The sequence below is a fragment of the Ambystoma mexicanum genome, chromosome 12 (assembly GCF_040938575.1).
Source record: "Ambystoma mexicanum isolate Mex_15411 chromosome 12, UKY_AmexF1_1, whole genome shotgun sequence".
NCBI lineage: Eukaryota > Metazoa > Chordata > Amphibia > Caudata > Ambystomatidae > Ambystoma > Ambystoma mexicanum.
This window is the reverse complement of record NC_090936.1, coordinates 1,081,792,590-1,081,819,531: the sequence shown is the minus strand read 5'-3', so window position 1 is coordinate 1,081,819,531 and position 26,942 is coordinate 1,081,792,590.

The window sequence follows — 26,942 nt, the reverse complement described above, 5'->3', positions numbered from 1 at the left end:
GTTACACCGTCATCTACAGCTAATTTGTAGAAAGTGCTCATCATTACGCACCGAAGCTGAAACATGATCAACATTCTGAATAAGGAAGATCTCAAGACCATGAAGCCGATAGAATTCAACATGCTTCGAGACAGAAAAATGAAAGTGCTGAAGAACCTGAACCAAGACTTACTAATAAGAGAATTTGTGCTGGTAAAAAACAAAGCAACGGAACTGCTGTAGAAACTAAAACATGACTTGCTGTGAAGAGAATTAGCGCTGCTGAACAACTGAGGAATGAAACTGCTGAAGAAACTCAAATGACACTTACTGATCTGAGAATTCGTGCTGCTAAAAAACAAAGCAATGAAACTGCTGAAAAAACTGAAGTGAGACTAACCGATCAGAGATGTAAAAATCTGAGAATTGAAATCCCGAGCGAAGCGAAGAGGACTTTGTTTTCCTACATATATGCGGCATACAACAGACCACCTGATTTGTGGTGCTTTGACGACAAAAGCGCTCACAAAATATTCTTCACCCAATCCATCTTATCAACAGACTTAAATGGCCACGGACACATTCGCACAAGCACCACTACACACTTACACAAGTTCCAACTTCAAAACTCAGAAAATAGAACATGCATTATCTGTCATGCATAAAAAAGCCACATTCTATACTGGTGTTTAATCCATGGTTGACAGTAATGAGCTTAAAAATTTTAAGCTCAATTTCTGTCAACCATGGATTAACACCAGTACCTAGCATGTGGCTTCTACTTTATGCATGACAGATAATGCTGTTCTATTTTCTGGTTTGAAGTTGGAACTGGAGGAAATGGGCTGCCATTGGCCTATCGTTGACTTTGTTCTTAATGCACAAACGGTGCTCACAGATGTGTTGCCTAACAGTTCCTAGTGACTGTTTCGACAGTCAAAGTTTAATTTCTGACAGAAAAGTGTCGAAAAAAAAGTTTTGCATTTTTTTTTATTATTTATTTATTTTTTGGGGGGGTTCCCCCACCAAACCCCCGTTTTTATATTTTTTAAACACTTATTTACCTATACTAAATTAAAATAAACCCTTTAATATTAAATAAATAAATTCAAAACTTTTTTTCGACACATTTGTGTCGGAACTTTTGACATTCGAAACTAATGTTTCCAAACTTTGACTGGACACCTTGCCTAACTGCCCGTTTAGTTTTCCCAATGTAGATGAGGTCACATGAACACTTAGGGGCCGATTCATGGAACAAACGTGCGCTGAAAATCTTCGCGCAAGCAGGCGCAAGCAGGCGCAAGCGGAAGAAAACAGGCGCACGCGTGCGATTCATGGAAGTCCCTGCCCGTGTACACCTCGGGATGTGCGCCACACCTGTGCATGGCGCACAAGTCACTGCAACATCCCGAAAGGCGTGCGCGACGCGCACAGTGAAAGCGCACAACCTCGGCGCATACACCAGAAAGTAGGCGGGACACGGGGCGTAACACGCGAAATGGGGAACAACGCGCGAAAATAAGGGCTTAACTGGGGATGTACTGCAGGGAAGCAGACAGAACGCCCACACGCACTCGAACCACACGTATTCATGGAATCGAATAGGGCAAAGCCACGCACAGCCAAAGACACGCACAAGCTGAAACACGTCTGCCACACGAAGGCAGGCGGTAGAGTCCAGGCGCATCACAAAAGTGGCAACATACAGCAATTGGGCCTGTGCGAGCGGGGTACGTGTATTTCGGGGGCGCGCAGGAAGTTACACATGCGATTGAGCGGGGTACGTGTATTTCGGGGGTGCGCGGGAAGTTACACACGCGATTGAGAGGGGTACGTGTATTTCGGGGGCGCGCAGGAAGTTACACACGCAATTGAGCGGGGTACGTGTATTTCGGGGGCGCGCGGGAAGTTACACACGCGATTGAGCGGGGTACGTGTATTTCGGGGGTGCGCGGGAAGTCACACACGCAATTGAGTGGGGTATGTGTATTTCGGGGGCGCGCGGGAAGTTACACACGCGATTGAGCGGGGTACGTTTATTTCGGGGGTGCGCGGGAAGTTACACATGCGATTGAGCGGGGTACGTGTATTCCAGGGGTGCACGGGAAGTTCCACACGCGTTCTCATCAGGGTACGTGCATTACAGGGGTGTGCCGGGAGCAGCACACGTGAATTGCACGTGTGGGTCCTCCCAGGTGTTCCCTCTACACCCTCCACAGCCCCTGCAGGTGGCTCACACCACAGGGGCCTACCCAGCACATGTCCTGCAGGCACCCCATCCACCATGGCCATGCCCACCAGCCGACCTACATGTCAACTTGCACTACTGCCCACCAACGCATGTCCCCCTGCACCTCCAGCCACCAGGGGCACCCACCACCAGGCCCCCACCCATGTCTTCCACCACCCCCACCCCCCAGCAGTGCAGGGGCAGCCTCCACCAGGCCCCCACCCATGTCTCCCAGCACCCCCACCCCCCAGCACTGTGGGGCACCTGCCAGCAGGCCCCCACCCATGTCCAACTCATGTCTCCCACCACCCCCACCCCCCAGCACTGTGGGGCACCTGCCAGCAGGCCCCCACCCATGTCCAACTCATGTTCCCCACCACCCCCACCCCCAGCACTGTGGGGCACCTGCCAGCAGGCCCCTACCCATGTCCAACTCATGTTCCCCACCACCCCCACCCCCAGCACTGTGGGGCACCTGCCAGCAGGCCCCTACCCATGTCCAACTCATGTTCCCCACCACCCCCACCCCCCAGCACTGTGGGGCACCTGCCAGCAGGCCCCCACCCATGTCCAACACATGTTCCCCACCACCCCCACCCCCCAGAAGTGCAGGTGCAGCCACCACCAGGCCCCCACCCATGTCTCCCAGCACCCCCACCCCCCAGCCACCAGGGGCAGCCTCCACCAGGCCCCCACCCATGTCTCCCACCACCCCCATCCCCCAGCAGTGCAGGGGCAGTCTCCACCAGGCCCCCACCCATGTCTCCCACCACCCCCACCCCCCAGCCACCAGGGGCAGCCTCCACCAGGCCCCCACCCATGTCTCCCACCACCCCCCCAGTCACCAGGGGCAGCCTCCACCAGGCCCCCACCCATGTCTCACACCACCCCCACCCCTCAGCCACCAGGGGCAGCCTCCACCAGGCCCCCACCCATGTCTCCCACCACCCCCACCCCCCAGTCACCAGGGGCAGCCTCCACCAGGCCCCCACCCATGTCTCCCACCACCCCCACCCCCCAGCAGTGCAGGGGCACCCACCACCAGGCCCCCACCCATGTCTCCCACCACCCCCACCCCCCAGCAGTGCAGGGTGTTAGGAAAGATTTCCTAATTGTAGGTAATTTTCCTTCCATGTGGCAACCCCTAAACTTTTTGCTGTTGTTTTTCACCTTGTTCTTGACTTTGCCAGAGAAGTGCAGCCTTCTGCCGCACTCCTCTGGGCTTTCGCTCCTTTTCTTATGGGGAAACTGACATGCCCTTAAGACAGTCAGTACCGGGGAACGCTGTTTCCCGTAGTGTCTTTTATCATGTTGCGACTTTAGTGCAACATGACACAAGAGGGCACTGTAAGCTAAGTTACAGCTCTCTTGGGTCTCTAGCCTTCTACAGGCCCTAGATACTCGTTTAGGATTGTATTTGATCGGTGCAAGTCATTCAGGGACTGGAATGGTGGCAGCGATCGTTTTGTGTATTTTGAGCTCCTTTTGGCGTTCTAAGCGCGTTTTTCGCGCTGAACCCAAAATGGTGGCCTGGCTCCCAAAATGGCCAGACCACGAGGGTCCTTTGTCCTGTCCACTGACCGTCTTGCTCCCTTCACCTTCCCCAGGTCGAGCGACCCGGGGCCTTCCTTATTTGGGCATGTACTTTCCCGCGAAACACGGATACTTTCGCGGGCTTCTACATGTCTTTTGTGTGCCTCCAGGGTGTGGGCTGGGATGTCTGGTCCCAATACACATCCTGGGTGCCAGAGAGTCTAGGGTGGTGTGAATGCCTGGGACCACCGTGGTCCGTGATTGGTCCACGAATGGTGTGAGTGTTAATGAGCGGATCTCCCATTGGCTCCCCTCCGTTTTGGCGCGAAGGGAACCGTGGATAAGAGGGGGCTGGAAACACCACTACCATGTCGATCTCCTGAGTTCTCACGAACGAAGGAATACAGGAGCCAAGTATCCTGCAACCAAGAGGCTGGACCGAGGAATCGCTGGTGACCCGCTGAAGGACTCCTCCTTTGCACTGCTTTCGTCCTGTGAAACCCTTTCCTCCTTTGATCGAACCAGAAGGCCTGTACTGGTGCTTCGACCTTTGGAATAGCAGGAACAGCTATTCCCGGCGACTTCATCATCTCCTGCCAGTAAGCCTTCGGAAGTGTCTCTGGGCTATCCAGTTGACTGACCAGCTTACACGGGAGTCCTGCTCTGTAACCGCCGCCAGGTTGTGTTGTATTTCGAGTCCTGGTCACTCTCACACGCTTCGTACACTTGGCGTTCCCAAGTCTGAAGTGAGTAGTGTACATTTGGCTCAGATACACACGGCCGCTCCGTTGCCCTGATGTGGTGACAAAACTGTGCAGGTTTCTTCGATTGGGACGTCTTTTTTCTCTACACGACGACGAGGCATTCCCGGCTCTTCTGAACCAGCCAGCTGCTGTAACTAACGTGGAGAAGCCTGGGTCTGCTTGCATCGGGGACCGGTGAGTAGTATAGCTAGGATCTGGTCGCCCTCCTGCAGTAGCCCATTGCTTTTCCCCGCTGTGTAAAAACAGCACCCTTTTGTCCATACTCGCGCTTTGCTTCTGCTCACCGTGGAGGCTGCGCTTGAGTCGCGGAACCTGTTCTTCTTCTGTTGTGCACTAACCCGAACTGCCTGACTTCCTCCGAAGAGCTTCTCCTTTTGCCCGTTGGCACCAGCGTGTGCAGGTACTTTGAGCACAAGGCTCCACTCTTCGCAGGGCTCGGACTTCCATCTAGTTAGGTGCCTCTGAAGGCGAACTGAGTCTAAAGCATTATCGCACTGCCTGTTTTCCTTCCCTTTCAGGTGGACTACAAATTTCGTGCATATAACGCTTGCGACTGTCGTATTTGTATATATATTGTGTTGATATGGTATGTGTTGGTTTAATATTGTGATACTGTGATTTTCTCGCTACGGTCATTGTTTTAAAGGCCTTAAAATGAATGTGTATATATTTTTGATATAAAAACTGTTTGGGGTAGTTTGTAAGTGATCTTGCTTTGTGTGCTCATTGCGGACTTTCAGTCACCCTCACCACTCTTGAGACCTAGTCTTGACCGCCGCGATCGCTACCTTGATTGGTCTGGCTCGTCCAGAGGTTACCCTGTTCCAAGTAATTAGGTTGGCCTTCTGAACTTCTGCGCCACCAGGACAGAGTTCAGAAATCCGTCTTAACAAATTCCCACCCACGTCTCCCAGCACCCCCACCCCCCAGCAGTGCAGGGGCAGCCACCACCAGGCCCCCACCCATGTCTCCCAGCACCCCCACCCCCCAGCACTGTGGGGCACCTGCGAGCAGGCCCCCACCCATGTCCAACTCATGTTCCCCACCACCACCACCCCCCAGCACTGTGGGGCACCTGCCAGCAGGCCCCCACCCATGTCCAACTCATGTCTCCCACCACCCCCACCCCCCAGCACTGTGGGGCACCAGCCAGCAGGCCCCCACCCATGTCCAACTCATGTTCCCCACCACCCCCACCCCCCAGCACTGTGGGGCACCTGCCAGCAGGCCCCCACCCATGTCCAACTCAGTCTCCCACCACCCCCAACCCCCCAGCACTGTGGGTCACCTGCCAGCAGGCCCCCACCCATGTCCAACTCATGTTCCCCACCACCCCCACCCCCCAGCACTGTGGGGCACCTGCCAGCAGGCCCCCACCCATGTCCAACGCATGTTCCCCACCACCCCCACCCCCCAGCAGTGCAGGGGCAGCCACCACCAGGCCCCCACCCATGTCTCCCAGCACCGCCACCCCCCAGCCACCAGGGGCAGCCTCCACCAGGCCCCCGCCCATGTCTCCCAGCACCCCCACCCCCCAGTCACCAGGGGCAGCCTCCACCAGGCCCCCACCCATGTCTCCCAGCACCCCCACCCCCCAGTCACCAGGGGCAGCCTCCACCAGGCCCCCACCCATGTCTCCCACCACCCCCACCCCCCCAGTCACCAGGGGCAGCCTCCACCAGGCCCCCACCCATGTATGGCTCCCACCACCCCCACCCACCAGCAGTGCAGGGGCAGCCTCCACCAGGCCCCCACCCATGTCTCACACCACCCCACCCCCCAGCCACCAGGGGCAGCCTCCACCAGGCCCCCACCCATGTCTCCCACCACCCCCACCACCCCAGTCACCAGGGGCAGCCTCCACCAGGCCCCCACCCATGTCTCCCACCACCCCCACCCCCCCAGTCACCAGGGGCAGCCTCCACCAGGCCCCCACCCATGTCTCCCAGCACCCCCACCCCCCACTCCCCAGACGCAGCTTCCACCAGGCCCCCACCCATGTCTCCCACCCACCCTCACCCCCCAGCAGTGCAGGTGCAGCCTCCACCAGGCCCCCACCCATGTCTCCCAGCACCCCCACCCCCCAGCCACCAGGGGCAACCTCCACCAGGCCCCCCCCCATGTCTCCCACCACCCCCACCCCCACACCCCAGCAGTGCAGGGGCAGCCTCCACCAGGCCCCCACCCATGTCTCCCACCACCCCCACCCCCCAGCAGTGCAGGGGCAGCCTCCACCAGGCCCCCACCCATGTCTCACACCACCCCCACCCCCCCCAGTCACCAGGGGCAGTCTCCACCAGGCCCCCACCCATGTCTCCCACCACCCCCACCCCCCAGCACTGTGGGGCACCTGCCAGCAGGCCCCCACCCATGTCCAACTCATGTTCCCCACCACCCCCACCCCCCAGCACTGTGGGGCACCTGCCAGCTGGCCCCCACCCATGTGCAACTCAAGTTCCCCAGCCAACATGTCATCACAATCTAGATCCCTGGTCCCTATGGTCAGCCTCCAAATGCAAAACACCCACCCAAGTATTGCATCCACCCACTCATAATTTGCAATTACATCACAGAACACCAATTGCAAGTTCCGAAACAAACACATTTCCCTCACATACACCCAATGGGTGTCAGTGAATCTCAAAACACATATCATGAAATGCATGAAACCAATGAGATACCACACATTGAAGTTCACCAAAAAAAATATGTATTAAAGGAAACATAAATAGAATAAAAAATGAAGAAACAGAAATGTGAATGTACAAAAATAAAAAGAAGCATGTTCGTTAAAAAAAGCAAAGCCAAAAATAAAATTCCAAAGTAATGTTGTCCAAAGTCAATGTCCACAAAACAAAATCCAATGGGAAATAAAAAAGAAAGCCATTGTTCCATGGTTAAAAAGTGAAAAAAACAACAACTGTGAACTATGTACATGGGAACAAGCCAGGGTCCATTATCCCAACAAAATAAAGGAAACCTATCTAACTACACTAACTAATAAAATAAACTATATACAAAAATGTGGCCAATGTCCGAAAGGTCCAAATAAAATAAAAACATAAATGAAACCTAACACTGCCTACATAACTGTGTACAAGGGCAGCGGGCTAGTTTCACGGCTCACTTGTGGATGTCCCGGGCCAGGGCATCATCGAACTCCTCCTCAATGTCCCGGAGGCGGTCCTCCTCCATGGCCCCGAGGGTCCGCTGGGCCGTCGACGTCTCCATCTCCAAACTCCTGTGGATTGCCTCGAGGCACTCGGCCCACCTCAGGGCCCTCCGCATGGAGTTCTCCGCCCTGACCATTGTGAGCCGTGCCTCTTCCGCCCGCTGCTGCTCCGCATCTATGGCGTGGCCCAACCGCTGCCACACCGAAGACACTCTCTGTCCTGGGTCCTCCTGCCCTCCGGCCGATGCCTGCCCCTCCGATGTTGAAGGCCCCGAGCCTTCATGGCTCCCACCACGTTGCTGCTGCTGTGCCTCTGCCCGTGCACTGCCTCCTGCTGCCTGCACATCCTCTGCCGGCTGGGGTGCAGTCGTAGATGGGGCCACCCCTGCTGGACGTCCGACTCCCGACTGTAGCAGGGATGCCTCCTCCACCAGCCTGGCCGCACCGTCAGAGGCAGCTCCACAGGGCACCTAGGTGACTGATGGGTGGGAAGATGGTACAGGGGACGACTGGCGCGTAGGCTGTCCAGTTGAGGAGGGGGTCGTAGCAAGCCCCATCAGACGGAGGAATCCGGCCTGGGTGACCTGTCCCAGCAGGCTGACGTGGTCAACGAGCCATTCGAGATGACTTGCAGTCTCTTCATGAAAAGACTGCAGGTCACCTCGCATGGCCCGTTGACGCAACGCCACACCAGCCAGGACAGGCTCAACCCGGACCTGGATAGCCACGTCCGCAGGCAGAGGAAGGCCAGTTGACGTGAGCTCATCCCCTGCCTGAAAACGGGTCTGGACGTAGGCATCCCTGCTGGTGCAAGATGATGCAGGGACAGGATCAGGGACAGGATTGCACACAGGCACCTCCGCTGCGGCCTGTGCTGCCTCCTGTCCCTGGTCCTGCACTGCACCACTAGCACCAGTGGGATCCCCACCTCCAGACCCCGTCTCTGGTGCTTGCACGGCCTCCTCCTCCACCAAACCCCCCACCAACCTGGATGACTCCGTGCCATCTTCCCAAGTTGGGCCCTGTGGGGTCCCAGCTGCCCCTTCTGCTGCCGAGGAGTCCAACTCCAACCTCCGCCTCTTGGACCTCCCCCCGGCAGCTGCGGCCTGAGACGCGGCACCGGACTCCTCACTCCCTGACGAGATGACAACATGGGAGGGGAGCCGGGCCTTGTGTCTCCGGCTGGCGGTGGGATCCCTGCCGCTGTGCTCCACAGCACCTTCTCCGCCCTCTTCATCAGTTGACGCTGCAGACAAGGAGAAACAAAACACAGGCATCAGGGCACTGTACAATAGGCACATACACACATGACTGTTGTACATGAGTGGCATTGGCAAACCTCAGACATGTCATCACAAACCCCAACACACATGTCATTACAACTCGCACACATGAGCCATACCACAGCCATATCGCAACTGCCACCACCATCCATACACATACAACAGCATGAGCAGCCAAAGGTGAGCCAGACATCACATGCAACACAGGAAGTGCACCACACATGTACACACACCACCACACTTGCATGCATGTGTACACCTCTGCCAAGTGTCGCAGTGTTCAGACGGGCATCCATGTCACATCTGCCAATCAGGCTTCCACATACCGCTGTCACATGCATCCATGTTGCATCACTGTTGCACCCTTGTCAAATACACACACATGCACATGTACACAGTGCTGATACATGCAGCCAAAAACAACATACATGCGTGACATCACGGACATGTCTACTTACATACACATTCAGCACCATCCATGTCTCACACATTACAGCCCTCGCATGTGTCAGCCCCACGGCCCTGTATACCCCCACCCATACTCGACCCCATACAAACAGATGTGCAACCTGCACACTACTGAATAATCACCACACGCACTGCTCACAATCAGGATGCATGTACACTCACCGCTCGACTCCAGACGGGTCTGCTTCTCAAGGACCAGGACGTTGAGCGCTGGGGATATGCGTTCCAGGACCCTCATCTGTTCTTCCGACAAGTGGCCCCGGCGCCCCTTGGCATCTGCTGCCTTCAAGAGGCGCCGGGCCTTGTTCAGGGTCCTGGACCTGAAGTCATCCCAGCGCTTCTTGACATGTTGTAAGTCGCGGACTGCCACCCCCTCCGCATTGATGGCAGTCACGATGTCAGTCCAGATCCGAGTCCGTCCTTCCTTGTCGGCGCGGGAACTTCCGAAGAGGGCATCATACTGCCCCAGGACTTGCTCCACCAGGACACCAACTTCGGTGGCACTGAAGCCGGTGCCCCTTCGCCTCTTTGGCCGGGGGTTATCAGTGGTCCCAGATGGTGTTTACCCCGACATGACAACCCCAGAGGCAGGAGTGGGTGGGCAACTGGGTCCTGGGCTGGGCTGTGGAGCGATGGAATCCCAGTCGGGAGTCTTCGGTTCCAGCAGGGGTGGTCACAGCAACAGCACCCCTGGCTGATGTGCAGGCAGCAAATGGCAGGGCACGTGGGCAGCAGGCAGTCAGGCAGAAGCAGATGGCAGGTGGGAGCGTGCTCGGGGCTCTGGGGGGCAGTAGTTCGGCCTTCTGGGTAGGAGCGTGGTCTTCCGTGTGCTTACGCATGGCCAGCTTGATACGGAGTGATTTGGCACGTGAAAAATCTGCACGTCAGCGTGTAATTCGAGGAAAGGCCCTTAGCGCGTAAGCGCGTCTGCACGCATATGCATTTTCATTGGACAGAAGGCCCCTCAAGCGCAAGCGCCCCTGTGACGTGACGCGTTCAGACGTGCATGGGCATTTCAGCGCGCTTGAAAAACTGCACGTCCGCGTGTAATACGAGGAAAGGGCCCATGCGCGTAAGCGCGCGTGGAAAACTGCACGTCCACATGTAATACGAGGAAAGGCCCTTAGCGCGTATGCACGGCAGCATGCATATGCGATTTCATTGGACCAAAGGCCCTTAGCGCGTGAGTGTGTCTGTGACGTGACGTGCGCAGGTGTTTCCCTCATTGCACGTGATGACAGAACACACGTGGATTTCACCAATCGCGTGTGAAAGTTCCCGGCACCCCGGAACACACGTACCCAGGCTAATCGCGTGTGGAACTTCCCGCGCACCCAGAAACACACGTACCCAGGCCAGTTGCGTGTACGCTCACTCCCCTCCGATCACACGCGATGACACTCGGACCGTATCCGAATACGGGAAACTCGCGCACGGCAAAAGACATGCACAGGCGTCAACGCGTCCGCCCACACGAAGGCAGGCGGAGCCGTCCCCGTGCACAGCATAAAATTGCATGCAAACAAACAACGCGTATATACAGCTACGATGAATGCCCCATTTGTCGCTGCACTGATCGTGGGACACCGCAGGAGGAGGAGAATAGCCAGGGCACGCATTTTCGCACCACGGACAAGCCTTTTTGGGATGCCTGACGACCAGGTCTATGGCAGGTATAGGTTTCCACCCCATATCATCCTAGACCTGGTCAGGGAGTGGGAAGATGACCTCACATCCCCCACCCTTTGCTCCCAAGCATTGAGGCCCTTGGAGAAGCTGCTCAATGTCCTGCATTTTTTGGCCACTGGGTCATTTCAGCGGACCACTGCCATAGTGGGGGAGGTCTCACAGGCCACGCAGTCACGCTGCCTACACCAGGTACTGGCAATCATGACAGCGCGCCCCTCAGTCCGCAGGCACATATACATGCCCAGAACACCCGCAGAAAGGCAGGCCGTTGTCCTGGATTTTTTCAGGGTGGTACACTTCTCCAAAGTGCTCGGTGCCATAGATTGCACCCATGTGGCCCTACGTCCACCTAGGGCCATTGAGCACATCTACCGAAACCGCAAGCACTGGCATTCCATCAATGTACAGGTGGTATGTGATGCAAAGGGAATCATCACCTCTGTCTATGCAAACTACCCTGGCTCCACCCATGACAGTTTCATATACAGAATGTCCGCCCTGAGCCGGGCCCTGGAAGCTGGGCAGCATGGCGACACATGGCTCCTAGGTCAGTACAAATGCCCTTGCACATGCATGCAAGTCACACACGGACAAATATCCAAACCCTAATAATCTCAACTATTATCACCTCCCCAGGGGACAGTGCCTACCCTCTGAGCAACCACATGATGACGCCAATCCGGAACCCCACCACACCACCCCAGGTAAGATACAACGCCGCCCATATTGCAACCAGGGGCATAGTGGAGCGCACATTCGGAGTGCTCAAGTCACGTTTCCGCTCCCTTGACCGCTCTGGTGGGCAACTACTCTATGCACCACCAGTAGTGTGCAGGATCATTGTGGCAGCATGTGTCCTGCACAATGTTGCAACACGGCAGGGCGTCCCGGTGGACATGGTGGTGCCCCCACATTCCCAACCACAGGCACAGGCGCTGCCCATGGGAGGGGATAGGGCACGTGGCGAGGAAGCCCGGACCCAGCTTGTGGCCACATTTTTCACCTAAACTCCCACCCCTGCGGAGTGCACACAGGCCTGGCACATACCAGGTGACAATCGATGATGACAAAGAGACAGTCAACTGTCACAACCCTACCACCCTGAGATAGTTGCCATGGAAGTGCCACATCGTCTGCATCCCTAGCTACTTAAACACAAGCTGTCCTGTGTGACCAAAAGGCACACATATGACATATGACATGATATGGGCCATACACAAGTATTCCAAGGCGCAATGAGGCAGGGAGGGGGGAACAAGGGAACACATAGAACAGTACTACTAGGCCAGGTGTCATTGAGATCGTGCAAGTGCAGGGGTAGGGGGAATGGGAAAAGTGTAAGGGGAAGGGTGGGGAAGGGTGGGGGGAGTCCAATAATACATAGGTCATAGGTCGCCTGGTGGCAACTACAAAGGTAAGTGCAGACAAGTGCTGGGAAAGGAGGGCTGTAGGGATAGAGAGACAGTACTGCAGTGCAGGGATTGCCAGGGAGGCAGTGCAAGTGGAGAGTGGCTGGGCCAGGGACCGAGGTCGGTGAGAGTGGCCCAGTTGCAGCTCCTGTGCAGTTCCAGTGGAGAATTCTGCAAGGGAGAGGCAGAGAGTAAGCAGAAGCAAAGAGGAAGGTCTTGAGGTGCTTCCAGAACTGGAGATGGTTCCCCTCAAGTTCAAGTCAGGCCGGAAGTCTGTTCCAAGGGGAGGGCCCTGCTGCGGAGAGAAATCTACCCCCAGCTAGTTGCTCTGAGAAGTGGATGACCCGGACATGGAAGGTGTGCATCACACACACCTGCAAAACAGGCCATGGCCATCACTGTCATGTCACTCAAACACTCCCAAACATCAACATGACATGGCAAGCAATACCCATACACCAATGCAGTAACGATAAGGTACACATTGCCATGTCCTAAATGTACAGTGGCATCGGACACTGCTGCCTGACCCGGAATCAGATGAAATGACAGACCAACAAAATCTCCCACCCAAAATAAGTCATTTCCAAATGCATTACAACAGTCGTAGACGTAACATCACAATGAATGCCTGTCTACATGCACATTATGCATTGCAAAATCAACACTGCAGCTCATGTGTGCAGTGTCCTACTCCTGCATCACACTGCTCAGCGCACAGCACAGTGAACAGCCATTGTGTGTGATGCACACCCTGAGCATCACATCTAAGTGACAGACCACGTCAAACATCAAATTAGGCATGTACTGGATCCATGATCGGTCACAGAACATGTGCTGCCGGGACACAGTGGGCACTAGAAGGCAAACAGTGTACACGTGGATATGCAAGGGTGGGAGTACATGTAGTGCATCAGGGTGCAAGTGTGTGGTTCTGCAAGGACATGCACTCCACATATGCATGTGCACTCAAGTGACCATCAGTGTTCCCTACACATCACATGTGAACATCCACCATGTGTACACCCCAGCATGTCAAACCACAACTATCCCCTCGCACCTGAAAGGAAAACACAACACATGAACAGGCATTGATCAGCAGAACACAACATGTACATAGGATACCACCATTACTATGTCAGAGTTCCCATCACACTGCAAGGCAAGGCAACTATCAACAACAACTCCCCCCTCCCTCACAAATGACCATGACCCACTGAACAACTGCACCTGGGTCATGGAGCCTCCAAACCTCAATTCCACCTGGCCACAGGATCACCTTTACCCTTCGTCACCATCTCCCACCTTGTGTGTAAAAAGATGCCTGAACCCTCAGAATCCACACTCATTTCCAAAATCACAAAATCCAAGGCATAAAAACGAACCCGAACAACCTCCAGTAGATGACTTGACGTAGCAGTACCTCACAAAGGCCAAGTACTACCACAATGATGCAACAACCAAGGTAGCACAGCAAAATAATGTCACGACAGGATGTGAGACATGTGTGGTACATGACATAGGATGATGCATCATGAATGGATGTGTACTGTCACAGGTCCCCTGTACAGGCGCAGGAGTGTCACTAAACAACCACCCCCACCATGTACCGGGTGCCTGCAATGTCAAACTCACACAGGCCCCTGAGACCCTGGTGGGGAATGAGGTTCAGGGATATGCAGTCGGGACAGGTGTTGACACACTGGATGACTGGAATGAGTGGCAGGAGAGGGGAGGAGAAATGACACATGAAACTAGGGAATGCACGAAAATGTACAACCTGCATGAACACATACACAATCCAAACAAACTTGGACATCATTGTCATGGCCTTCTGGAGTCCAGGCTCAGGAGTGGTACGAACCAACCACCCCCTCTAGGGTTTTGGCGCCTGCAAGTTCGGGGCTTACACAGGCATCCACAACCCCAGTGGGGAAAGAGGGTCAGGGAACGTTGCTTGGATAGGCACGGGAAGCAGGAACACCGGGTAGAGGGTACAGGTTTCAAAATTGCATAGGATCATGGGTGATTAGGGAGAAAAAAACATACCAAATTGAACCACACATACATCGATGCATCAGTACGCTCCCCAGCAAGCCTATGCAGAGCAGTTCGTAAGAAAAACAACAAGACACTTAGCTCTGGTTTTGAGTGCTGGCTTCGTGCCTGCGCACTCTTAGGTCCGGTTACAGGAGCACTGCAATGCTGCAAAGAGAGCCCCAGTCAACAACCTGTACGTGCCAATTACACAAAAACATAACACCAAACATGCCCCATAGCAACAAACTACTCTACAAACAGACAATCTGTGGTTGATGCTCCGTACCCATATATAACATCACCCCTGTGATGGGTCATACACAGTCAATGCAGTAAGTCAGCCGCTGGTGGGTGCGTGGCAAATGGAACACCAATGTGTCACAATTCACACAACATGCAATGTTCCCTGGGTAAGCAGACAGACCCATATAGCAAGCCATGACTACAGAGCAAGTTGCGTACCACCATGACCGAAACAAAGTTGGCAATGCATTTATCATGAAGTACGTGGAAAAGACATACACTGCACCCAAGTATGTCCCTTCCTGTATGTCCCTGTGAGCTGCCCCTTTCCATGTCTCGGAAGGCTACATGGTTGATACAAGTGCCTCAATGGACCTTGGTGTACCGGAGGGTATGTGCCACAGCCCCTGCATGTGCCCAGACAACCCTACTATCAACAGCCATCAGTCCACAAACACATCTGAGCTGCATTGTGTGCTTCAACACCAATATTCGTCTAAGCTCACCCTCAGTGCTGTGACTAAGCCTGCATGTGCAACTCGCCTGGTGCAAGCTTTGCTGTGTCGTGGCCCCCCTGTGATGCTCACCTTGCCTGGAGTTCCTTGGAACATGTCAGCAGTTCTAGGATGTGGGTCTGCAAATCACTGTGCCTCTGCTTGTGCACACAAGTGCATGTGCGCACCAACAAACGGGTCCAGAATTCCGTCGTCCAATGGGCCATGTCTGCTGGCAAAGGTGCTCTGGAGGCTCATCCCCCTGCAGAAAGGGCATGAAACACATGATTAATGCTTCAAAGTCATCTGTGTGTGTCTCATCAGGCATCTCATTACTTGACCATGTCAGAGAGTCACATCACAAATCACACCATCAGTCCGTCTTTCACCTCCAAAGTGTGGAACACTATCTACAGCATGAATTGCAACAAGCACATGTACAGGAAAGATATGAAACACACTACACAATGCATAGCAATCAATGTCCACATTAATCATGACACACCCCATCTAGCAAAAGCTGAACAGTGGACAATGACACCTAAATCATCCCCACTAGGGGTGTCAACACAAGTCACACAGCACCAGACATGCCACAGATATGACAGTCCAAAGCCCTTGTGTAAAATGCTGTAACACCGAACCATCCTTGCGAGCCCAAGGATAAGGGAGGCAGGAGTGGCATATGTGAGTCAAGGAGCCCAAGCAGCAAACACATACACAAGACAACCATGAAGGGCCCAGCTGGAACAGACAGTGTTTGCCTTCAAAAGCCACAAAGCACCGCACCGTCACATGAAAGCACAATAGACTAGCAATTTTAAACTAACCCAACTATTAACTAAATACACTAACTATGGAAAACCTACATTACCTAATTAAACTAACTATCAAACAGAAACTTAACTAACTAAACTAAAAGAAAAATCAAAAATGGCCACATACGACCCGGGGGGGAGGGGAGTCACCCAGGAGGGGGGAGGTACAGGGTGCTGCTCAACATCCACATGCGATGATGCTGAGCCAACAAAAAAAAATCCTCCATGGGCTCAACGCCTGCACAGCACGACCTATGTGGGAGATAGATGGTCGTCCGAGTCTGGCTCATCCTGGAAAGGAGGACGTGGCACAGTAGCCTGGCCACGCCTAGCCGCAGCTTGCCCCTCGTCGGCAGCAAGTCTGCCGGATGGGTGAGCCTGGTTCTGTGTGCCGATGTGACGTAGGTCTGCATGCAGAACCTCACGTGATACACGTGCTTCCTCTTGCAAGGTAGCACGTGTAACACGGAGTTCCTCCTGCAAGGCCTGGCTGGACAACCGCTGCACCTCCCGGCAAGCCTGTAGCTCAGCCGAGATGGTACGCTCAAGCTGTGCAAACCTCTCCTCTGCCTGCTGCCTCTGGGACATCATAAGGACACCCAGAGTGGATCTAAGGGAAGCATACTCCTCCCTCAGGGCATCCATGTGCGCCTTTGCGTGAGCAGCAATCGCTTGACGCAGAGACGACATTTCAGCCTGGCATGCCCTGTCTGAGGCCGCCATGCCCAGCCTGAGCGAGCGGGCCGTGGACCGTGCCGCCTGCTGCTGGAGAAGCACCTGCCTAGCAGTGGGGAGCACAGATCGGGCCACACGATCCATGCTCTCAGCGATGTTCTCCATTGCTGCCCCCTGCCGTTCGGAATTGGCAGTCATGTCTTGCTCCCACTCAGTATACAGCGGTTGCGTGCGGCGACCGCGTTGCCGGGCTTGACCCCTGCGGGACCCAAGGACCGGGGGTCCTCGCTGTGTTGGCACCGCCTGCGGCTGCACAACTACATGCCCCCGCCGACGTGATGTCCCAGGCACATCAGTGACTGGTGTGGAGGGTGACCCTGCGTCCCGATCCACCACGGGCGGAGGAACCAAGACTGTCTGATCCCTCAGTGGAGGTGTCGCAGACAGAGGAGTGTCCACATCAGAATCACTCACCCCTGACACATGGACTTGATGCTCATCCAACTCAACATGGACGTCAGAGTCGTCATCAAGGCTGGACTCATAGGCAGCCAGAGACAAGATGGACTGCAGCACTTGGGGGTTTTCGTGGCTTACCACCCCATGACCCCCACTAGTGCCGGGTTGATGTGGTGTTACCAACCCTGTGTCTGGCATGACAACACCATCCTCCACCTCCATTGCGTCATCACCTGAAAAATAGAGAGAAAAAGGTCAATACACATGTCAGAAGCACACGACACACACACACACCGACAGCAAAGGCATCCGGCAGACATGTGACACACAACATATGACCTGGCATGCATGCTGGGTCTACTTTGAATAGCTTCTGTGATCAGACCTGTTGAAAGGTGGCAGTTTCCATGGAAGTGGGTCTATGCAGTGCAGTAAATGTGTACGCCACTCACTACCTACATGTACAAGCACTAAATGGTGTGTGCCAGGAAATGTGAAGGCAGTGCAATGTCAAATTCAGACATCACGTGCATTGTGCATTCAATGTGTACCATGTCTAGAAGCCAAGCACCCCTCCACCCCAGTACCAAAGCAGGGATGCCTAGCATGGTATCAAAAGGCTGACCATACACCTGTGTATTGACAGGCAGTGTTGACTGGCATCAACAGCTTAATGTGATTCAAATTACAACACTGCAAATGATGCTGGGACAGTGGGCAGGACACATGTTGGAAACTCCGGAGGCCGCCCACGTGTGAAGAAGACACAACAAGAGTTGGACAGAGTCATTGGCCATTGAACAGGCTGAGGCCTGTGAGCCACACAGATTGTCAGAGCCTAAACATGTGTGCAACGCAGGACTGAGCCACAGTTGACATGGGAAGGCTGATGAGATGGCAGGCAATGTATGTAACCAAGGACTTATATTACAGTGATCATCCAGTCAAGGACACATAGGGGCATGCGTGCAATGCACATGGAGCATGAATGGGCATTCATGTCCCTGCGGGACATCTGACCCATGCACAGTACAAGTGAGATACCCTGCATCGAGTACTAAGGCTGTACCACACGGCATATGTCTGGCAGATTCTACGCTGGAAGTTAGCATCTACACAGGACACATGAACAAGAAAGTACACATTGGCAAGATTGAAGCAGACCAGTGCAAAGGTGGAACTGGGGTGCAGTGTGGCGGAGGAGGGGCAAGGGAGCATGCCTACATGGAGTCCCGCATGCAGGCAGAGGAGACATGCATGACGGTAGCATTGCATTACTTACACATCAGAACCATGTACACCTCACATGTAGCAGCAATCATGCACAACACATCCCACAAGTGAAACACACACGTCCTCAACAAACATGCATCAACACTCACTGGACTGGGCATCAAAGTCCAGCATCTCTCCCACTCCTTCGACCAATTCAGGTGGTATGAACTCCGCAACGAGAGCCTCATGCGGAGTGAGTTCTTCCTCCTCTGGTGCAGGCCCACCGCCAGTCACCAGAGTCAAGTTGTAATTTGAGGCACGCTTGGCCTTAGTGCTGCGCTTGATGTCATTCCAATGCTTTTTGCACTCCTGCGCCGTGCGCACCTCATGGCCGAATGAACTGACATGTTCCGCAACATGCTTCCAGTGGGTGTCACGTTGGGCAGCCGTAGTCTGACTATTGGCACCCACTAGCATGTCACGGCTGTGGCCCCGCACGTAGTCCACGAGGAAGTCCAGTTCCTGCTTACAGAAAGGCTTCTTCCTCGACGTGCAGGAGGTCGTGGTTGTGTGTGGGGTCCCATCCTGTGCTGCAGTTGCAACCTTCCTCCTCTTGGACTGTGGCGCAGACCCTGGCTGGCTAATGCCGCCCTGACCAGTATGGCCAGTGGGTTCGGTGGATTGAGCCAAGGGAGTGGCAGGTGGAGGGATGACCAAAGGCCTGACTTGTGTCAGTGGCAGCTGGGTGCCCACTAATGGACCCTGCGCAGCAACATCAGCTGTGGCAGGGTAATTGACCGCAACGGTCCTGGTTGGCAGACTCACAACCGGGGTGCTGTTGGGTGCATCTGCCCCTGCACTTGCCAACACCCGGCTGTTCGGGGCAGCAGATGACATGACTTCCCCAGGGACACGTGTCTTGGTCTGAGCAGCCCGGCCTGCCCCTATGGTTTCCCCCCTGGCCTGTTGGAGATCTACCAAGGGCTCTTCAAGTGCCAACGCAGCCTGCTCTGGCAGACCCTGAGCCTGGGTGGCGGTGTCCACAGCTGCACCTGCAGCTACCACTACCCTTGGGCCCGTGGCAGTCGATGGAACGGACTGCCGGGTCATATGGGTGCCAGTGCCAGATGCAGGAGCTGCATCCCCCGGAACCACAGGGGGTGGTGGCATGGCTGCACCGACACATGGCACAACATTGTGCTCAAGTGGCGCACCCCTGCCTCTCCCCCTCTGTGGCTGCCCTGGACACCCTGGAGTCCCCCTACTCCCTGGTCACCACGGCCACGTCCCCGACCACGCCCGCCACAAGGAGTACGCCCAGCTGAGGCGCCCCTCACCTTTGGTGGCCTCCCAACCATGGCACAGATGTAGTAGTGCTGGCACAGATGGAGTGGTGCCAATGGGAGGTGTACACCACAATTGACCTGGGCAATTGGGGTGAAGGGGGTGGGAAGCAAGATGTTATCAGCCCCCCTACACCTGCAAGGCTGTATGTGACCCCGGTGATGTGGTGACGGGTCACGCAACGCTCAGGCACCCCAAAACTGCAGTAAAACCGTGCACGCAACCCTGCAGCCTACGTGCGTGGATTCAACCTCCCGCAGTACGCGGTGTTACCCAGTAACACGAATAGCGCGTACACGTGGGACACGCAGGCTACTATGACATCGAAAATGGGTGCGATACACAGGGGCACCCGCAGTGGGAAAAAGAGCGTGTGCGACTCACCGTCTGACTAGCGCGATGCAGAAAAATACGCTTAGCCAATACCCCCGCCAAAAGAAGAGATACGTCCTTGATAGCTGTGAAGTTGTGATGGCAAAAGAAACAACAGGAAGCAGCAACACACGTCGGTCTCCACGAAAGGCACTTACAGCGAACTGCTGGGCCAGCTCACCTTTAACATGTGCTGAGGGAAACGCACGCACGAGTCATGTCACTTACGCGCATGGGCCCTTTCCTCGTATTACATGCGGACGTGCAGTTTTTCACCTGCGCTAAAATGCCCATGCACGTCTGTATGCATCACGTCACAGGGGCGCTTGCGCTTGAGGGGCCTTCTGTCCAATGAAAATGCGTATGCGTGCAGACGCGCTTACGCGGTAAGGGCCTTTCCTCGAATTACACGCTGACGTGCAGATTTTTCACGTGCCAAATCACTCCGTATCAAGCTGGCCACGCGTAAGCACACAGAAGACCACGCTCCTGCCCAGAAGGACGAACTACTGCCCCCCAGAGCCCGAGCACGCTCCCACCTGCCATCTGCTGCTGCCTGACTGCCTGCTGCCCACATGCCCTGCCATTTGCTGCCTGCACATCAGCCAGGGGTGCTGTTGCTGTGACCACCCCTGCTGGAACAGAAGACTCCCGACTGGGATTCCATCACTCCACAGCCCAGCCCCAGGACCCAGTTGCCCACCCACTCCTGCCTCTGGGGTTTTCATGTCGGGGCAAACACCATCTGGGACCACTGACAACCCCCGGCCAGAGAGGCAGAGGGGCACCAGCTTCAGTGCCACCGAAGTTGGTGTCCTGGTGGAGCAAGTCCTGGGGCAGTATGATGCCCTCTTCGGAAGTTCCCGCGCCGACAAGGAAGGACGGACTCGGATCTGGACTGACATCGTGACTGCCATCAACGCGGAGGGGGTGGCAGTCCGCGACTTACAACATGTCAAGAAGCGCTGGGAGGACTTCAGGTCCAGGACCCTGAACAAGGCCCGGCGCCTCTTGAAGGCAGCGGATGCCAAGGGGTGCCGGGGCCACTTGTCGGAAGAACAGATGAGGGTCCTGGAATGCATATCCCCAGCGCTCCACGTCCAGGTCCTTGAGAAGCAGACCCGTCTGGAGTCGAGCGGTGAGTGTACATGCATCCTGATTGTGAGCAGTGCGTGTGGTGATTATTCAGTAGTGTGCAGGTTGCACCTCTGTTTGTATGGGGTCGAGTATGGGTGGGGGTGTACAGGGCCGTGGGGCTGACACATGCGAGGGCTTTAATGTGTGAGACATGGATGGTGCTTGTGTGTGTAGGCTTGCATGCCAAATGCAGTTGTGTGGGCACACATGTTTGGATGAATGTGTATGTAAGTAGACATGTCCGTGATGTCACGCATGTATGTTGTTTTTGGCTGCATGTATCAGCACTGTGTACATGTGCATGTGTGTGTATTTGACAAGGGTGCAACAGTGATGCAACATGGATGCATGTGACAGCGGTATGTGGAAGCCTGATTGGCAGATGTGACATGGATGCCCGTCTGAACACTGCGACACTTGGCAGAGGTGTACACATGCATGCAAGTGTGGTGGTGTGTGTACATGTGTGGTGCACTTCCTGTGTTGCATGTGATGTCTGGCTCACCTTTGGCTGCTCATGCTGTTGTATGTGTATGGATGGTGGTGGCAGTTGCAATATGGCTGTGGTATGGCTCATGTGTGCGAGTTGTAATGACATGTGTGTTGGGGGTTGTGATGACATGTCTGAGGTTTGCCAATGCCACTCATGTACAACAGTCATGTGTGTATGTGCCTATTGTACAGTGCCCTGATGCCTGTGTTTTGTTTCTCCTTGTCTGCAGCGTCAACTGATGAAGAGGGCGGAGAAGGTGCTGTGGAGCACAGTGGCGGGGATCCCACCGCCAGCCGGAGACGCAAGTCCCGGCTCCCCTCCCATGTTGTCATCTCGTCGGGGAGTGAGGAGTCCGGTGCCGCGTCCCAGGCCGCAGCTGCCGGCGGGAGGTCTAAGAGGCGGAGGTTGGAGTTGGACTCCTCGGCAGCAGAAGGGGCAGCTGGGACCCCACAGGGCCCAACAGGGGAAGATGGCACGGAGTCATCCAGGTTGGTGGGGGGTTTGGTGGAGGAGGAGGTCGTGCAAGCACCAGAGATGGGTCTGGAGGTGGGGATCCCACTGGTGCTAGTGGTGCAGTGCAGGACCAGGGACATGAGGCAGCACAGGCCGCCGCAGAGGTGTCTGTGTGCAATCCTGTCCCTGATCCTGTCCCTGCATCATCTTGCACCAGCAGGGATGCCTACGTCCAGACCCGTTTTCAGGCAGGGTATGAGCTCACGTCAACTGGCCTTCCTATGCCTGCGGACGTGGCTATCCAGGTCCGGGTTGAGCCTGTCCTGGCTGGTGTGGCGTTGCGTCAACGGGCCGTGCGAGGTGACCTGCAGTCTTTTCATGAAGAGACTGCAAGTCATCTCGAATGGCTCGTTGACCACGTCAGCCTGCTGGGACAGGTCACCCAGGCCGGATTCCTCCGTCTGATGGGGCTTGCTACGACCCCCTCCTCAACTGGACCCCCTACGCGCCAGTCGTCCTCTGTGCCATCTTCCCACCCATCAGTCACCTGGGTGCCCTGTGGAGCTGCCTCTGACGGTGCGGCCAGGCTGGTGGAGGAGGCATCCCTGCCACAGTCGGGAGTCGGACGTCCAGCAGGGGTGGCCACATCTACGACTGCACCCCAGCCGGCGGAGGATGTGCAGGCAGCAGGAGGCAGTGCAGGGGCAGAGGCACAGCAGCAGCAACGTGGTGGGAGCCATGAAGGCTCGGGGCCTTCAACATCGGAGGGGCAGGCATCGGCCGGAAGGCAGGAGGACCCAGGACAGAGAGTGTCTTCCATGTGGCAGCGGTTGGGCCACGCCATAGATGCGGAGCGGCAGTGGGCGGAAGAGGCACGGCTCTCAATGGTCAGGGCGGAGAACTCCATGCGGAGGGCCCTGAGGCGGGCCGAGTGCCTCGAGGCAATCCGCAGGGGTTTGGAGGTGGAGACGTCGACGGCCCTGCGGACCCTCGGGGCCATGGAGGAGGACCGCCTCCGGGACATTGAGGAGGAGTTCGATGATGCCCTGGCCCGGGACATCCACAAGTGAGCCGTGAAACTAGCCCGCTGCCCTTGTACATAGTTATGTAGGTAGTGTTAGGTTTCATTTATGTTTTTATTTTATTTGCACCTTTCGGACATTGGCCACATTTTTGTATATAGTTTATTTTATTAGTTAGTGTAGTTAGATAGGTTTCCTTTATTTTGTTGGGAAAATGGACCCTGGCTTGTTCCCATGTACATAGTTCACAGTTGGATTGTATTTTTTGTTCACTTTTTAACCATGGAGCAATGGCTTTCTTTTTTATTTCCCATTGGATTTTGTTTTGTGGACATTGACTTTGGACAACATTACTTTGGAATTTTATTTTTGGTTTTGCTTTTTTTAACGGACATGCTTCTTTTCATTTTTGTACATTCACATTTCTGTTTCTTCATTTTTTATTCTATTTATGTTTCCTTTAATACATATTTTTTTTGGTGAACTTCAATGTGTGGTATCTCATTGGTTTCATGCATTTCATGATATGTGTTTTGAGATTCACTGACACCCATTGGGTGTATGTGAGGGAAATGTGTTTGTTTGGAACTTGCAATTGGTGTTCTGTGATGTAATTGCAAATTATGAGTGGGTAGATGCAATACTCGGGTGGGTGTTTTGCATTTGGAGGCTGACCATAGGGACCAGGGATCTAGATTGTGATGACATGTTGGCTGGGGAACATGAGTTGCACATGGGTGGGGGCCTGCTGGCAGGTGCCCCACAGTGCCGGGGGGTGGGGGTGGTGTGAGACATGGGTGGGGGCCTGGTGGAGGCTGCACCTGCACTGCTGGGGGGTGGGGGTGGTGGGAGACATGGGTGGGGGCCTGGTGGAGGCTGCCCCTGCACTGCTGGGGGGTGGGGGTGGTGGGAGACATGGGTGGGGGCCTGGTGGAGGCTGCCCCTGGTGGCTGGGGGGTGGGGGTGGTGTGAGACATGGGTGGGGGCCTGGTGGAGGCTGCCCCTGCACTGCTGGGGGGTGGGGGTGGTGGGAGACATGGGTGGGGGCCTGGTGGAGGCTGCCCCTGGTGACTGGCGGGTGGGGGTGGTGGGAGACATGGGTGGGGGCCTGGTGGAGGCTGCCCCTGGTGGCTGGGGGGGTGGGGTGGTGTGAGACATGGGTGGGGGCCTGCTGGAGGCTGCCCCTGCACTGCTGGGGGGTGGGGGTGGTGGGGAACATGTGTTGGACATGGGTGGGGCCTGCTGGCAGGTGCCCCACAGTGCTGGGGGGTGGTGGGAGACATGGGTGGGGGCCTGGTGGAGGCTGCCCCTGCACTGCTGGGGGGTGGGGGTGGTGGGAGACATGGATGGGGGCCTGGTGGTGGGTGCCCCTGCACTGCTGGGGGTGGTGGGGAACATGAGTTGGACATGGGTGGGGGCCTGCTGGCAGGTGCCCCACAGTGCTGGGGGGTGGGTTGGTGGGAGACATGGGTGGGGGCCTGGTGGAGGCTGCCCCTGCACTGCTGGGGGGTGGGGGTGGTGGGAGACATGGGTGGGGGCCTGGTGGTGGGTGCCCCTGCACTGCTGGGGGGTGGGGGTGGTGTGAGACATGGGTGGGGGCCTGGTGGTGGGTGCCCCTGCACTGCTGGGGGGTGGGGGTGGTGGGAGACATGGGTGGGGGCCTGGTGGAGGCTTCCGCTGGTGACTGGGGGGTGGGGGTGGTGGGAGACATGGGTGGGGGCCTGGTGGAGGCTGCCCCTGGTGGCTGGGGGGTGGGGGTGGTGTGAGACATGGGTGGGGGCCTGCTGGCAGGTGCCCCTGGTGGCTGGGGGTTGGGGGTGGTGGGAGACATGGGTGGGGGCCTGGTGGAGGTTGCCCCTGCACTGCTGGGGGGTGGGGGTGGTGGGAGACATGGGTTGGGGCCTGGAGGAGGCTGCCCCTGCACTGCTGGGGGATGGGGGTGGTGGGAGACAATGGTGGGGGCCTGGTGGTGGGTGCCCCTGCACTGCTGGGGGGTGGGGGTGGTGTGAGACATGGGTGGGGGCCTGGTGGTGGGTGCCCCTGCACTGCTGGGGGGTGGGGGTGGTGGGAGACATGGGTGGGGGCCTGGTGGAGGCTGCCCCTGGTGACTGGCGGTTGGGGGTGGTGGGAGACATGGGTGGGGGCCTGGTGGAGGCTGCCCCTGGTGGCTGGGGGGTGGGGGAGGTGTGAGACATGGGTGGGGGCCTGGTGGAGGCTGCCCCTGCACTGCTGGGGGGTGGGGGTGGTTGGAGACATGGGTGGGGGCCTGGTGGAGGCTGCCCCTGGTGACTGTGGGGGTGGGGGTGGTGGGAGACATGGGTGGGGGCCTGGTGGAGCCTGCCCCTGCACTGCTGGGGGGTGGGGGTGGTGGGAGACATGGGTGGGGGCCTGGTGGAGGCTGCCCCTGGTGACTGGGGGGTGGGGGTGGTGGGAGACATGGGTGGGGGCCTGGTGGAGGCTGCCCCTGGTGGCTGGGGGGTGGGGGTGCTGGGAGACATGGGTGGGGGCCTGGTGGTGGCTGCCCCTGCACTGCTGGGGGGTGGGGGTGGTGGGGAACATGCGTTGGACATGGGTGGGGGCCTGCTGGCAGGTGCCCCACAGTGCTGGGGGGTGGGGGGGTGGGGAACATGAGTTGGACATGGGCGGGGGCCTGCTGGCAGGTGCCCCACAGTGCTGGGGTGGGGGGGTGGTGGGAGACATGAGTTGGACATGGGTGGGGGCCTGGTGGAGGCTGCCCCTGCACTGCTGGGGGGTGGGGTGATGGGAGACATGGGTGGGGGCCTGGTGGTGGGTGCCCCTGGTGGCTGGGGGGTGGGGGTGGTGGGAGACATGGGTGGGGGCCTGGTGGTGGGTGCCCCTGCACTGCTGGGGGGTGGGGGTGCTGGGAGACATGGGTGGGGCCTGGTGGAGGGTGCCCCTGGTGACTGGGGGTGCAGGGGGACATGCGTTGGTGGGCAGTAGTGCAAGTTGACATGTGGGTTGGCTGGGGGTCATGGCCATGGTGGATGGTGTGCCTGCAGGACATGTGCAGGGTAGGCCCCTGTGGTGTGAGCCACCTGCAGGGGCCGTGGAGGGTGTAGAGGGAACACCTGGGAGGACCCACACGTGCAATTCACGTGTGGTGCTCCCCGCGCACCCCTGGAATACACGTACCCTGATGGAATGGCGTGTGGAACTTCCCGCGCACCCCTGGAATACACGTACCCTGCTGAAATCGCGTGTGGCACTTCCTGCGCACCCCTGAGATACACGTACCCTGCTCGCACGGGCCCAATCGCGTGGGGAAATTCCCGTGCACCCCTGAGATACGTGTACCCTGCGGAAATCGCGTGTGGCACTTCCCGCGCACCCCTGAGATACGCGTACTACCAATCGCGTGTGGAAATTCCTGCGCACCCCTGAAATACACGTACCCTGCTGAAATCGCGTTTGGCACTTCCTGCGCACCCCTGAGATACGCGTACCCCCAATCGCGTGTGGAAATTCCCGCGCTCACCTGAAATACACGTACCCTGCTGAAATTGCGTGTGGAACTTCCTGCGCACCCCTGAGATACGCGTACCCTGCTCGCACTGGCCCAATCGCGTGTGGAAATTCCCACGCAACCCTGAGATACGTGTACCCTACGGAATTCGCGTGTGGAACTT